Consider the following 14,881-nt stretch of genomic DNA (forward strand, 5'->3'; position numbering starts at 1 on the left):
AAAATATGTCAACACTGAGAGAATAAAAACAAAATACATGAAAATAATGTCTGTCTGCATTTCATTTAAAGCCAGGTTCACTGAAGTTTAGAAAGAGAGAAGCAAACCATAAGAGGGTCTCAACTATAGAGAACACACCAAGGGTTGCTGGAGGGAAGGGGGGGAGGATGGGGTAACGGGATGATGGGCAGGGGGATGGGGTAACGGGGTGATGGACATTAAGGAGGGTACTTGATATAATGAGCACGGGGCGTTACATGAAACTGACGAATCACTAAATTCTACCTCTGAAACTAATAATACACTGTAAGTTAACTAAATTGAATTTAAATAAAAAAAAATAAATAAAAAGTAATTCTACTCCTGAAGCCAATTTTACCTTATATGTTAACTAACTAAAATTTAAATAAAAAATTGAAATATTTTTAAAAATCTTAACTAGGACATTAAAAAAATAAAGGCATAACCCATTTCTCTAGGTGTATAGTATATGAGAGATTGGCATGTATTTCATAACTAATGTTCTTCCAGTAACAAGAGTACTTGTATTTATAAGAGGCTTTTAGGGGCGCCTGGGTGGCTCAGTCAGTTGAGCCTCCGACTCTTGATTTCTGTTCAGCGCATGGTGTCAGGGTCGTGGGATGGAGCCTTGTGTCGGGCTCCATGCTGAGCATGAAGTCAGCTTGGGATTCTCTCTCTTTCCCTCTCCGCCCCTCCCCTCTAGTGCTCTCTTTCTCTCTAAAAAAAAAAAGAAAGAGAGAGAGAGAGAGAGAGAGAGGCTTTTAACTTTTCATTGGCTTTTACACATATTATTTCATTTAAGATCATTTTATATGCCTAAAACACACATAAATATTGGATTCCAAACCTAGATGAAATTTGCAACTGATTCTGAAGTAGTGATAAATTGCTATAGATATACCCCTAAGAACACGTCTTCCATAACGAGAACAGTGTGTGTCTTTAAACCTCCAGTGTGAAGGGGCTGACAGTTGATATATTAGTGTAAGAGGCAAGCTCTTTTCCAAGTCCCTCCCAGGGATCATGTGCACGTTTTTCAGATATGGAGTGTTCAGAATTGTTTTTAATTTGGAGCCAAGAACTTTGTCTTTTCAGCTGACTCCTCTTCTTGTTTTTACCTGTATCCCCTTAAGCTGGGATTGTAAGGAGAGTGATTAAAATCAAACAGATACCTTCTTTTTGTGGCCAGGGAGAGAACTTTCTGTAAGGCAGGGGAATTATTGGTAGAGGGAACAGCAGATTTTAAGTAAAACCTTCCATAGTGAGATTATACCAGGCATTTGGTGGGGGGGGGGGGTATCGCTTGAAGGCTTGCCAAAGTTGGGGAGAGGTGTATGTTTGTGAATCCGAAAATACCGGTCAGGGAGAAGAAGAGTTAAAACTTGTGTAGGTCTATCTACTGTTGCTTATAGCGAATAAGCTGAGAACACAAAGACTGAAGCTAATTGTATAGTTACTATGGTAGGGCTTAGGAGCTTGCGTTTGGGTTGAGACTGAATTAGGTTTGATTTCTAGGTCAGTGACCCAGGGTGACTTACCTCTCTTGGGCCTCTCCCTATAAAATGAGGATGATTGAGTCCTTCAAGATCATAGATTCATTCAAAGTTTAATTGAAATAATTTACATGAAACATTTAGCATTCCATTTGGCACACAGTCATTGCTTAATAAATGCTACCCATTATCAGCGCTGAAATTTAACTGGTGTTATCAGAATGAATGCTCATAAATTCAAGAGGCTAAAGAAGGAGAATGGTGGGAGGTCAGACCAAGGTCCTGAAATACCAGAATGAAAGAGGGAGATGGCATGTATTTCATGGGTAGTCAGGACTTGAAACCAGCTAAAGCCTGGCTTCCTGATTTAGGGTTTTCTGCATTAATAAAATGATAGAATATGTAAGGATGAATGTTGAACTGCTACTTCTACGAGACATAGAAATGTCATTCGACTAGAGTTTGGTTTCCCCACTGTAATCTGGACTGTCATACATTTATACTTACAAGCATGGTAATCATAAAGTTTGCATCAGTAACTTTACTTCACACTTGTTTAAGTAGCCATAGAACTTCAAAAAAAAAAAAAAGATCAGTGAGATTGGAATTAATAAGATTTTTGTTTGTCATACTCCATCAAGTGTTCTATCACTTTTTTCTAGGAAAATTTTTGAAACCTTTCTTTTCTCCTGTCTCCTCCACTCCCCTCCCCCACAACAATTTGAATTAAATGCTTCTCTGTTGGGATTCCAGGTACCATACGTATATCGTGTATTGCCACATACTACACATGATGATGATGATGATGATGATGAGGATATTGAGAGGTCTTTGTTTTGTTTTGTTTTGTTTTTGGAGAGAGAGAGAAAGAGAGTGCAATCGGGCAGAGGGGGGAGAGGTAGGGAGAGAGAGAGAATCTTTAGCAGGCTCCACACTCAGCGCAGAGCCCCATGTGGGGCTTGATCTCAAGACACTGAGATCATGACCTGAACTGAAATCAAGAGTCAGCCGCTTAACCGACTGAGCTACCCAGGTGCCCCTATTGAGTGACCTCTACGTGCCAGACACCATGCTTAGTCTTTTAAAACTAGCTCCTTTAATCCCTACAGCAACTCCATGAGGCAGGTACTGCTATTACAAGTGGAGAAACTCAGCACAGAGAGGTTAAATAACCTGCCCAAGATCAAAGGATCAATAAGCAGCGGCATTTGTGTTCAGACTCAGCCAGAGCTCTAATGTGTAAGCCTCAGTGGCTTGATTAAGGCCAACTAATGTTTGGCATTGTTTGGCAAAGCATTGTTTGCTTTTGGTAGAGAGCCCACATGTCCCAAGTTGCCCAAGACAGTCTAGTTTATACTTGGTAAAATTATTAATAGTGTCTGCTTTCAATCCCAAATTGTCCTGGCCTTGTTTAAATGATAAATTCTATGGTCTTCCTAGTCTTTATTCTCATCTCTCAGTAGGGTTCATACCTCTATTTATAACCACTCTCCCAGACAATAAGAACTATACAGTGTCTGCCCAGAGCCCAGAGCCTTCTCCACTCTTCCCCGTTGGCACCTTTTAATGCCAAACTGTCTGCAGAACGTAACAGCCTCTTGGAGATGCTGTAGCTACCCCCCCCCACTCCCCATGGCACCTTTTATTCATTTTAGGGTTTTTCTATATACTCTTTACTATACCTTGATGTGCACTGGCTGCCTAGTGGTCCTAGTTTGGGGATGATCTTTGTCACCCCTCAGCTTCATGCTCTCATTACCCCATTCCACGAAATTCTTTACTTTGGTGCTGAGACCTCCTGGCTTGGCTTAGTGACTTTGTTTCCTTTCATGAGGAAGTGATGATCACAAGTTATAACATATATTCTCTGGTGGGCATCCCTCCTTAGAAATAGGCTGTTCACCTGCTAAAAGGGAGAACATTGAATAGACCCACATATTCTCCATTGAACGTCTCATTTGTTCACAAATCATTCTTTTACAAAGTTTACTTCATATACACGTGTATATGTCTCTAGATAGATTATGAAAAACTTGCCTCTGATGTTTTGAACAAAATAAAGGAATGGGAGATTGGGACAAGGAACCTATACTTTTTACCCAGTTAAAGGAGAAAAACTACCTCCTGTTTGCTCCCACTCCACACATGGTTGTGTCGCCTGGGACCCAGCTACGGTGCAACAGAACCCTCTTTAGTGTCCTCGCTTTTGCTGAGTGAACCTGTTCCACACCCACACAGGGGCCTGAGGCTGAAGGTTCTGAGGCAACCTTCAGATCTTGATGTCCTGCACCTTCTGCGACATTGTGCATCAGAAGACCCAGAGGGCGAGTATGAGATGGTAAAGATCACTACATGAGAAAGCAAGTACTCCGTACACAGTAAATAGCCACGTTTTTTCCTTCAGCTAAGGTGAATGTCCAAGAATCATCCAATAAATTCCACAACCATTTAAAGACTCTAATGATCACCCATATCTCTAGCCCAGTTACAGCCTTATTATTACCTTGCTTACCCTGTGATGTAAACAATATGGTTTTCGATCTCATCAGGCCAGTGCCTCGCCCAAGCTAGCCATCTGGCTACTGCAGGCTGCGACCGGATATACTTGCCGCTCTACTCAGCTTCCTTCAAATTTCTTTTCAGTTCTTTACGACAGAAATCCTACATAGCCAAGAAAAAAAGGTGGAAAATCCAGTGTGTGGAAAGGGATATCCTTTTAGACAGCTCGTTCAAAAGGCACACCAGTTCTGCATCTAAATGAACATTCTGGCCTTCGTTTATATTCAGACAATCCAATGTGCATAAGTGAAATATAGAGCGGAGAGTATGACCATTGTCATGCTGTGTTCATCTAATACATCTGGACAGCTTTAGAGATACACACACAAAGAATTTGGCAAATGTAAATGTCCTCTGACATTTACTTGGTAGGAAACGTAAGCGTCTGACTTCCTCAGCTTCATTTGCTTTATTACTGAAAATATACTCTCCCCATCCTTCTCTTAACCAATTTAAGAAATTATAGTAAGTTACTTCATATCTTTTAAAAAGTGTTAGAATACTGTATGGAGAGAGCAACAGGACACTAAGTTTAGCAAGAATGTCTTTTGTATCAACTTGCTGAATGTAAAAATTTGGAAAAGAGAAAATTGGAGGAAAAAATTACTTAAAAGCTGATTCCTTGGGGTACCTAAGTGGCTCAGTTGGTTAAGCGGCTGCCTTCAGTTCAGGTCATGATCCCAGGGTGCTGGGATCAAGCCCCACGTGGGGCTCCCTGTTCAGTGGGGAGCCTGCTTCTCCCTCTCCCTTTGCCCCTTCCCCTGCTTGTGCTCTCTCGTGTGTGTGCGCGCTCTCTCTCAAATAAATAAATAAAAACGTTAAAAAAAATGATTCCTTATACCCAAAATGATGTTTTAAAATTAATAAACTTTATTTGTAGAGTAGTTTTGGGTTCACAGCAAAACTGAGTTGGAAGTATAGAGACTTCCCAATACCCCCTACCCTCTCCCCTGCCACAGCTTGTCCCAGTATCAACATCCCTCATCAGAGGGTATACTTACAATAATCAGCGGACCTATGCTGATGTATCATTATCACTCAAGTCCATAGTTTACATTAGGGTTCCCCTTGATGTACAGTCTATGGGTTTGGACCGATGTATAATGACATGTATCCACCACCGCAGTATTATACAGAATAGTTTCACTGACCTAAACATTTTCTGTGCTCCACCTATTCATCCCTCTTACCCCCGAGCCCCTGGCAACCATTGATCCTTTTATGGTCTCCATAGTTGGCAATGGGCTTTTAGGCCATACAATTGCCCCCATGTCAAAACCTCAGTACGTAGTGAGGTTTCCTCCTTGTCCAACATCTTGCAGTTTTGCATTTTTGTCTTAATCAGGGGTGGCTGATTTCTATAAAAAGAAACTCTCAAGCTTGTTCAAGTAAAGAGAAAGATCATTTACAGATACAACAAGTAATAAAGTTGGGTTTGAGGGTGTGAGCTTTGGAATTAGACAGACCTGAGTTTTTATCCTTTTGCTACCAGTCACCAATGATAAGACTTGTGAGGATAAGTTACTACATCTCTCTAAGCCTCAGTTTTTCATCTGTAAAATGGGACTAATAATAGTTCTTCATACGGTGGTTTGAGGATGAAATGAAACAGTGTATGTATGATGCCTTTGCCGTGTGCTCAGGAATATTGGCCATTATATGTTTGTCACAGATTTGGATTTCGAATCTTCATGAGACAGTAGGTGGTAAGTGGTTAGGGATGAAGATACTTCTGTCTCTCTGGGGCCAGACACTCAGGCTTTTTGTCTCTTTCATGGTCTTTCCCCCTTTTTTTGTCTTTTAATCTTTTCTCTCTCTTGACTAACTTCCTCAGTTTTCTCTTTCTGTCTCTTGACTGATAATGGCCAGTGTGACCACTCATCCTAAAACCTACTCAACTTTATGTTCCGGTGCCGTCGACAATTGACTATAGATTCTGAATATCTTAGTTCAAACTCTCATTAATCACAGTGTGATTGGTTGTTGGTCAGCTCATGGGTTGACACATTGGGTCAATTTTTCACTCGCTGTATAATTAAGCTAATGGTTAGGTTGCTGACTTCCAGCACCAAGTAAGTGTTACAGTTTGTCCAACTTTGAGTCTCAAAATGTTTTGTTCTATCATTCCTGATCCTCTGGCTTTCAGATTTAAGGCCTTGAAAAAAATGTTTTCCCTGTCTAAAATCCAGAAGATCTGACACTTAATATGCTCAGGCTTCTTGTAAGTTCTGCAAACCTTTCAAAGGGACATTTCGAAAGCTTCTAGACAAAGATAATTGTGTCAAAAGGGAAACAGCTGTCTCTGTATTTGCTGAGGAGAATAAAATTAAACAAATAGCAGAGACGAGACTCACGTATAATTAAAATGGGATTATTGCGGCATTTGACTCACCAGCCGGGAGCTGGATTCCTCTGCTTCTGTATCTGTTCTCTTTCCATTCTTTCATCCCCACACTATATCCCATCTTTCATTCAGCATTTCCCTAAGATTGGACCAGAATGCTCTTCGTCCTGTTTCATATCATGTTTCTCCATCCTTATACTTCATCACCACTCCTTCTCTCCAGTGTCTTTTGTTCTTTTATTTTCTGTTTGTTCCATCCATTTTATTGTTGTTTTTGTTACTGCTTTGTTTTATTTTGTTTTACTAAGAGAAAGATATGATGCATTCTTATATTACTTTCCTTTTATTTATTTCTGGGAACAATAATTTTAGCTTTTTGTGTGGTGAGATTTCTCAGGACTCATTAAAGTCAGTTTCAAAAGCACTGTATTAATCTCTTGCTGTTTACATGTAAGCAATTTCAGACAGTTTTCCAAATGTTTATATACGTGGTCAGAAGCTGTGGTTTACCTCCCGACTTTGTTTGGGAAAACCAAACTAAAACAACGAGGCTTTTTCTCTTTTGCCTGGGTTCATGACCATAGAGTTTTGTCCTCAAATAGGATTGACATTGTTATGTTGTGTCATGGATGTTATACATTCACAAAGTAATTCATGCTGAAGATCTCAAAAGTCACGTCAATCAGAAAAGATTTATGTGCGTTTATAAAGGTCCTAACATTTTAATTTTTATTTTGTCTTTTTTAAAATTTAAATTCAATTAATTAACATATAGTGTATTATTAGTTTCAGAGATAGAGTTCAGTGATTCATCAGTCTTATATAACACCCAGTGCTTATTACATCATCTGCCCTCCTTAATGTCCATCACTCAGTTTCCCCATCCCTCCACCCACCTCCCCTCCTGCAACCTTCAGTTCGTTTCCTATGATTTAGAGTCTCTTATGGTTTGTCTCCCTCTCTGATTTCATCTTGTTTTATTTTTCCCTCCCTTCCCCTATGATTCTCTATTTTGTTTCTTAAATTCCACATATGAGTGAGAGCATATGATAATTCTCTTTCTCTGATTGACTTATTTTGCTTAGCATAAGACCCTCCAGTTCCATCAACATCATTGCAAATGGCAAGATTTTGTGGTTTTTTTTTGATGGCTGAGTAGTATTCCATTGTAGATATATACTATATCTTCTTTATTCATTCATCTATTGGTGGACATCTGAACTCTTTCCATAGTTTGGCTCTTGTGGACATTGCTAGCATTTTCCATTAAAACATCACAATAGCAGAACACTAGTATTTTTAATTGGCTCATGGCACAAATATTAGCTGGGTGTCTGCAAAGACCTAGAAGTAAAAAAAAGGTAAGAGGGTATAAGATAGATACATACTGGCAGCTGTTTAGTGGAAGATTCAAAAATAAATAAGTTGTAGAATTGTTTGACTTTCCCATCTTATTGCAGAATATCTATGGGAAGGATTATTAGAAACTCTTACACATTGATATTTTCCTTAGAAGGAGGGAAAATCACTGAATAAATGAGTTTTGAGTGTTTTTTATTCATTTAAAAAAACTGGATGAATTTCCATCTTGACCTGAAATCTCAATTTATGTCCACTTTATCTTTATTCAGATATTCAACAGATAGTTTCTGAGTTTCTCTTATGTCTGTGCTCTGTGCTGCAAATATAGTGATACCAAAAATAATAATAAAGATGTGTTATCTAGTATTGAGTCAGATATCAGGTGAGTAATTACACGTAAGACTTATTTACAAATTCAGTTCCATGCTATGAAGAAAAATACAAGGATATATGAGAGCATTTTAGGGGACCTAATTCAGTTTGTGGTGTTATAATACAGAGCAGGGTGCTTAATTGTATTGGAGCTGGAATCAGACTTAGGTACCAATTCTGACTGTGCTATTTACTAGCTTTATGACCATAGAAAAGTGACTTAACTTCTTTAAGCCCCCTCCTGTGAAATGGATGCATGAATTAATACTTCCTATTTCAACTGCTTTTTGCAAAGGACCAAACAAGCACTTACACATAGAATGAGAGCTTTAAAAAAGTAGCCTTCAGGGGCGCCTGGGTGGCTCAGTCAGTTAAGTGTCTGCCTTCGGCTCAGGTCATGATCACAGGGTCCTGGGATTGAGCCCCGCATCGGGCTCCCTGCTCAGCCGGGAACCTGCTTCTCCCTCTCCCTCTGCCTGCCACTCCCCCTGCTTGTACTCTCTCTCTGTTTCAAATAAATAAATAAATAAAATCTTTTAAAAAGTTGTTAATTCTGGGGCGCCTGGGTGGCACAGCGGTTAAGCGTCTGCCTTCGGCTCAGGGCGTGATCCCGGCGTTATGGGATCGAGCCCCACATCAGGCTCCTCCGCTATGAGCCTGCTTCTTCCTCTCCCACTCCCCCTGCTTGTGTTCCTTCTCTCGCTGGCTGTCTCTATCTCTGTCGAATAAATAAATAAAATCTTTAAAAAAAAGTTGTTAATTCTAATGCACTTAAACACAGAGAATAACAAGCAAGAACATAGGCATTATTTGGAAGCATCTGTGGGCACAAAATCCCAATGCAGCACAGTATGAAGATTTTACCATTAATTCCAGGAGCTCTGAATAGTGGGTGTTATTGAGACTTCCTTCCTTCTGCAATACTCTGTCCCTGTTTTGAATGCTGTGGCTCTACTTCCTCTTGGTTCCGAAGCAGGGGGAGAACTCTGTGTGGGCCTGGTCATGAGTCTACCTGAGGTTATGTTTTACATCCATTTCCACTGTTATCTGCACGTCATCGATCTTGGTCCCTGACATGCCTTGAAATATGAGTTCTGCCTCAGCCAGGCCTCTCTTCATGTCCTCCTTCCCAAAGCTAGAAGCAAAATAATTGCTTTTAAAGTGTATTTAAGACTTCAGGAGGGTAACAGAGTGGATAGCCTGAGACCCAAATGTCCTATTGATTTACAAGGCACACAGTTCAGTGGCAGGCAGGCCAGCTGCTGCACACTGCCCTTCATGGGGTCACATGTAGGAGGCCCTCCCTGCTCCCCAAACCCAAGAAATGGTTTTGCTAAACATGAGCAAGAGGAAGGCAGCTTCTTTACCAATTAGTTTCTTCCTACTTCTATGTCAGAGCTCGCAGAAAAGATGGGAGAAGAACTATGTAGGCATGGAATTCTGTCTATTCACTGGTTGTATTCTGCATCAGTTTATGGTTCAGGTATAAAGACAGCAGTGGTAATAAGAGCCAACACTTTAAGCACCTCTACAGTGTGCCTAAGACCATGCCAAAGGGTATCCTGTTATGTCCTTTGTTGTTGTTGTTGTTGTTATCACTACAACCTTATGGGGAAGAAACTATCATTACCTGATTCTCAGGGATGAAGAAACTGAGACTCAGAGATTGTCCCTTGTCCAAGACCACTTAGCTTGTAAATGGCAGTTAGTGTTCTAGTCCAGCTCTTCCTGATGCAGGGTCACTGGCACACAAGACAATGAGATTATATCCATAGATGGTTATATTCAGTTGTTCACTTACTCAATACTGATTGGTTGAATATCTACTACCTGCTTGGACAATCTTGGCGTCAGAGATAAAGCTGTGAGAAACAGGCAAAATTCCTAACCTCATGAAGCTTATATTCTAGTAGAAGGAGACAAAAAATACACAAAATATGTAAATTTTGTAGTGCAAAGTGATAAAGGCTAAGGAGAGAAATTAAGAAGAAAGGGGTTTTAAACAGGGTGGTCAGCAAAGACTCACTGAAAAGGTGACACTTCACATGTTATAAACCTAAAGCTTATCATTCAGGGCTTGGGACTGAGAACGTACTGGAGGTCAGTTCTTTTCTTTTCTCATTAGAGAGCCCCAGGAGGTCTTCTTCTCCAGGATCTCTGAGCCAGGATCCAAACCAAACACAAACACATTTGCAAACATTTTGGAGTAATGTGTTCTTTCATAGGCACCTCACTCTTGAGTCACTGGGTATGGAATTCAGCAAGTGCTTTGGTGTTGAAAATTCTCTTAAGACTTCTTTATGTTAAGAGTTGATGTCGAAATAGGTTTGGATATGAATACAGTTCTGCGATCCAAAAAGCTTTAGGGGTATATATATATATAATGGTAAAACAGAGCTGTCAGATGAATTCTCTCTTAGCTTAAATGTCACCATCAAATTCATTAGTGAGGAAAGACCCTGGTTATGTTGCCCATAATTTCCCCACACACCCAGGAGGAAAACCACAAAATGAACAGGTGGAGACCACACTGGCCTCCTAGATTCAGTCTACTCAATTAGAGAGTTACAGCAAATGGATACAGAAGATGTGGTATATATAAAATAAGAGAATATCATGCAGCCATAAAAAATGATGAAGTTGTGTCATTTACAACAACATGGATAGACCTAGGGTGTTAGGCTAAGTGAAATAAGCAAGAGAATGACAAATACCATATAATTTCACTCATATGTGGAATCTAAAAAAATCAAATGAATAAACAAACACAGAGCAGATTTAGATCTATAAATACAGAGAATAAAATGACAGTTGCCAGAGGGAAGGTGGGAAGGTGGATGGGCAAAATGGATAAAAGGGAGCGTGAGATACACATTTCAAGTTACGGAGTGAAGAAGTCACAGGAATAAAAGGCACAGCATGGGAATATAGTTAATGATATTCTAATAGTGTTGTATGGTGACAGATGGTAGCTACACTTGGGGTGAGCAGAGCAAAGCATATAGAGAAGTTGAATCTGTTTATACCTGAAATGAATAGAACATAGTGTGTCAAGCATGCTCCAAAAAAATTAAACATATATAAATATAAAAGATGGCAAGAATACATTTTACACACACATACATACATGTTTCAGTTTTTAGCCTCTCTCCAATTATAACAGTAAAAACTTTTAAGATCATTGTGACAACTTCAATACATTGGACACCAACATTGTGAAATTTGTCACTCAGGAGAAAGCTTGGGCAAAAAAAAAAAATCTTTCCTACCCTTTTTGAAGAAAATGGTCACATAAACAGGATAGAAAAGTAGTCAGAGATATATTTAGTTTTTGAAAATCAAACAGTTTTACAGTGATAGACATAACCTGAGTGGCAGCCCCAGGTGTGTAATGAATGTGCCAGCTAGAAATTATTTTACCCTTTAGCAGATCCAATGGGACCTTCCTGTCCTTGAAGAGTCATTTGCTGTTAGTCTTTGCCCTTGAAAGCAATACCACTGTGTCTCCTTAAAAAGGGTCGACACTTCAGATTTTATGGTGACTCCGAGTGGCCAGCACCCTGGTTATTTCTAATTAGACAGATTTGCCACTTAGAGGCTCTTCTGTGGTTGTGTGTGAGTGGCCTACAAATGACTGGTCCCAGGTGCTTAGCGCCAACAGTCCATTTCCCTTTAGGTGCCAGTTTTCAACCCCCCCTTCCCTTTTACTAGTTTTAAGAGTTAGGTAAGTAGAATTAATTTCTGTTTCAATATCTCCAGCTGTTTTTTGAATCATTAATGGTGCTTTTACTGCAGTATATTTCGTATTCATTACAGAATAAAAATGAACATGCCTTGGGGCATTTCACATTCTCTCAGCCTTCTCGATTTTTTTTAAAACCCACTCTGAACCCTAAAACTTAATGTATTCCCTAGGATAATTCATGTCTGGTGGTGATATGCCCATTTCGCTAAATCAGGATACTTCCCAGTCTTGACATTTCATTTAATCAGCTCAAAATTTCCAAGCCAATCTAAAACAGATCAACAATCGGACCATAGCATGAATCATACAACAAGGTAATTCTGCACTTTTACTGAGAAACTTAACTTCTTCCCAAAGTTTTATTTAGTATTGTATCACTCACCCAGGAACAATTACAATTCTTATGGAAAAACCTGTCCTTCCACCACTGGTGAAATGAAGAAAAAATATGAGGCAGTTGGAATTACCAGGAAAGTAGTGCTGGAGTTGAAAGGTGATTTTGGAAATTAGATAGCAGGGGTCAAAACCCTCAAATCTCTTCAGGGGATTTGCCAGCAACTTAAAGGTGTCACCCAATCTGGGCAAAAGATACTGTAGAGCCACAGGCAAGGTTGCACAGAGGAGAGCAAGTGTTCCATTTCAGCCATTCATGTTCAACATTTAAGGCACAGCAACCAGGAACAAAATCCATAAGTCAAACAAATCACATCTCTGGGTCATATTTGACCTGTGGGCTATCATCCTAGAAACTCCGTTCCTGGCAAAACTAGTTAGCTTATACACATAACCAAGTCTTAAATGACTTTCCGTATCACTCGCATTTGTCTTTAATGTGGGATATTAATTCACATAACTAGTTATGCTAATCAATGGCTTTAGCATAGGACTATTTGCAGAGCACAATAAAATGGCATCCCTGATGTTAAAAATTCATTCTACTTAATGTGGAAAGAAGGTCAGCCAAACGTCAACTCTTGTGATCCTCCTTTCTGCCTTGGAAGCTCTCCTGTCCTGTAGCATTAACCTATTAACTCTCTTTTGAAAAGAAATGATATATATAACATGATATATATATATATATATATCATTATTCTGCTTGCAGATAATGTTGCCCTTTGTACCCACATATAATTTTGAAAGAAATTGGCCTTTTCCCAATACTTCTTTTCACTCTTGCCATGGATCTTTCCAATAGATAAGAAGGCTATGAATCTGGAAGAAATACTCAGGATTTTTTTTTTTTAAACATGTGTTGAAATCAGACTCATGCAATTGGAGGTAATTTTAATGATCATGTCAATTAAATGATAACATACCATTGTCTGTAAGGTTGGAATGTGTTTCATGGGTTGATGGGTAAACATCCCTTGCAGTTGAGCCCTTCTTTCCTATATCACTCCATGCCTTTAGAGGGTCACTATCTTAAATGTTGCCTTCTAGTTGGTCAGTAATATACTCAAGTCATCACTCATTGGTCTCATAATTCACTTTTTCTTTCACTATATGGTATCAGAAGCTACCGTATCTATGTCTCATTTTCTCAGATCCCATGTATGAATGGCTGTTGGTGGCTGGATGTGTTACCCATCCCAGGGAGCATGTCCCCATTTTAAGGCAGGGTGAGAGAAACTTCCGGACAGGCCTCAAATTTTATCTATATAGTCAGTGACTATTCTTCCTAAGCACAGGATTACCTCCAACAGATGCACAGTACAACATAAAGGAATATTTCTCTCCCAACCAAATAACCCTTAGAATAGTGGCCTAAAGCATAGCTCCTAGGTCAGCAGTTATCAGCTGGGATACTTGTTAGAAATGCAAATTCTTGGGCTTAAACACAGACCTACTGAATCAGAAACCATGGGGATGAGCTTCAGAGATCTGTGTTTTAGTAAACCCTCTTGGCAATTCTGAGGCATGTTAAACTAACACATCTGTTTTAATATATTTTCCTGCAAGCTCTGTAAGCAGTCTGGATTTTCCCACCAATCTCCTCAACTAGACTAAATTCTAAAAGAGCAGGGAGCTCCTCTGTTTTTTTATCATCAAATCCCAGTCTCTAGCATTAATGCCAGGCACGTAGTAGGCGTTCATTATGTATTTGCTGAATGCATGAAGGAAAGCATGAGTGATTGGCTAAATGCCTCTTTGTTGCAGTAGCACATGGTATAAAGGCCTCGGCATTGCCAGCCCATTCCTATAAGGAGGAGAGGGGCTTACATAGGGTTTCTTTTTTCTTTTTCTTTTTCTAATTTTTTTTATTATGTTATGTTAGTCACCATACAGTACATCCTTAGTTTTTGATGTAGTGTTCCATGATTCATTGTTTGCGTATAACACCCAGTGCTCTATGCAATACGTGTCCTCCTTAATACCTATCACCGGCCTATCCCAATCCCCCACCCCCCTCCCCTCTGAAGCCCTCAGATTGTTTCCCAGAGTCCATAGTCTCTCATGGCTCATTCCCCCTTCTGTTTACCGCCCTGCCTTCATTCTTCCCTTCCTTCTCCTACTGATCTCCCTGCTATTTCTTATGTTACATAGGGTTTCTTGGGAGCTACGCTGCTTTGGTTTAAATCTCCATCTGTCAACTGCATGTCCTTTGGCAGATTGCTTAACCTCTCTGCGTTGATTTTCTCATCTCTAACATAGAGATGAAAACAGTACATCGGCTTCATATAGGTTTTTATTTGTTGTATATATATATTTTATTTTATTTGTTTTTTTTGATTAAATTAGCTGTGGTGGTGGCGTTTGTTATTACATTACCACTAGGTTCTCCCTTCTCAAGTAGCAGCCAGGCCACTCTCCACCCAACCTGCAGAGTCTCTGACCAATGTCTAGATAGAATTTGCCCTGCCCTTAAATTAGCATGATATTAGGAGGACTGGATCCTGCAGACATCAACCCAACTCCTAGGTTTGTTATCATCCTCATGATTTATTACATCATTTATTGCTTTCACTAATATTTGCATTCAAAATA

At 39.6% G+C, this 14,881-nt stretch overlaps 1 pseudogene; it reads right to left on the bottom strand.

Annotated features, from left to right (window-relative positions):
* The window catches only part of LOC121102375, a 114,624-nt pseudogene that overhangs the window by 75,018 nt on the left and 24,725 nt on the right, over positions 1-14,881 (bottom strand).

This window comes from Ursus maritimus, unplaced genomic scaffold, assembly GCF_017311325.1.
Source record: "Ursus maritimus isolate PB19 unplaced genomic scaffold, ASM1731132v1 scaffold_14, whole genome shotgun sequence".
Lineage (NCBI taxonomy): Eukaryota > Metazoa > Chordata > Mammalia > Carnivora > Ursidae > Ursus > Ursus maritimus.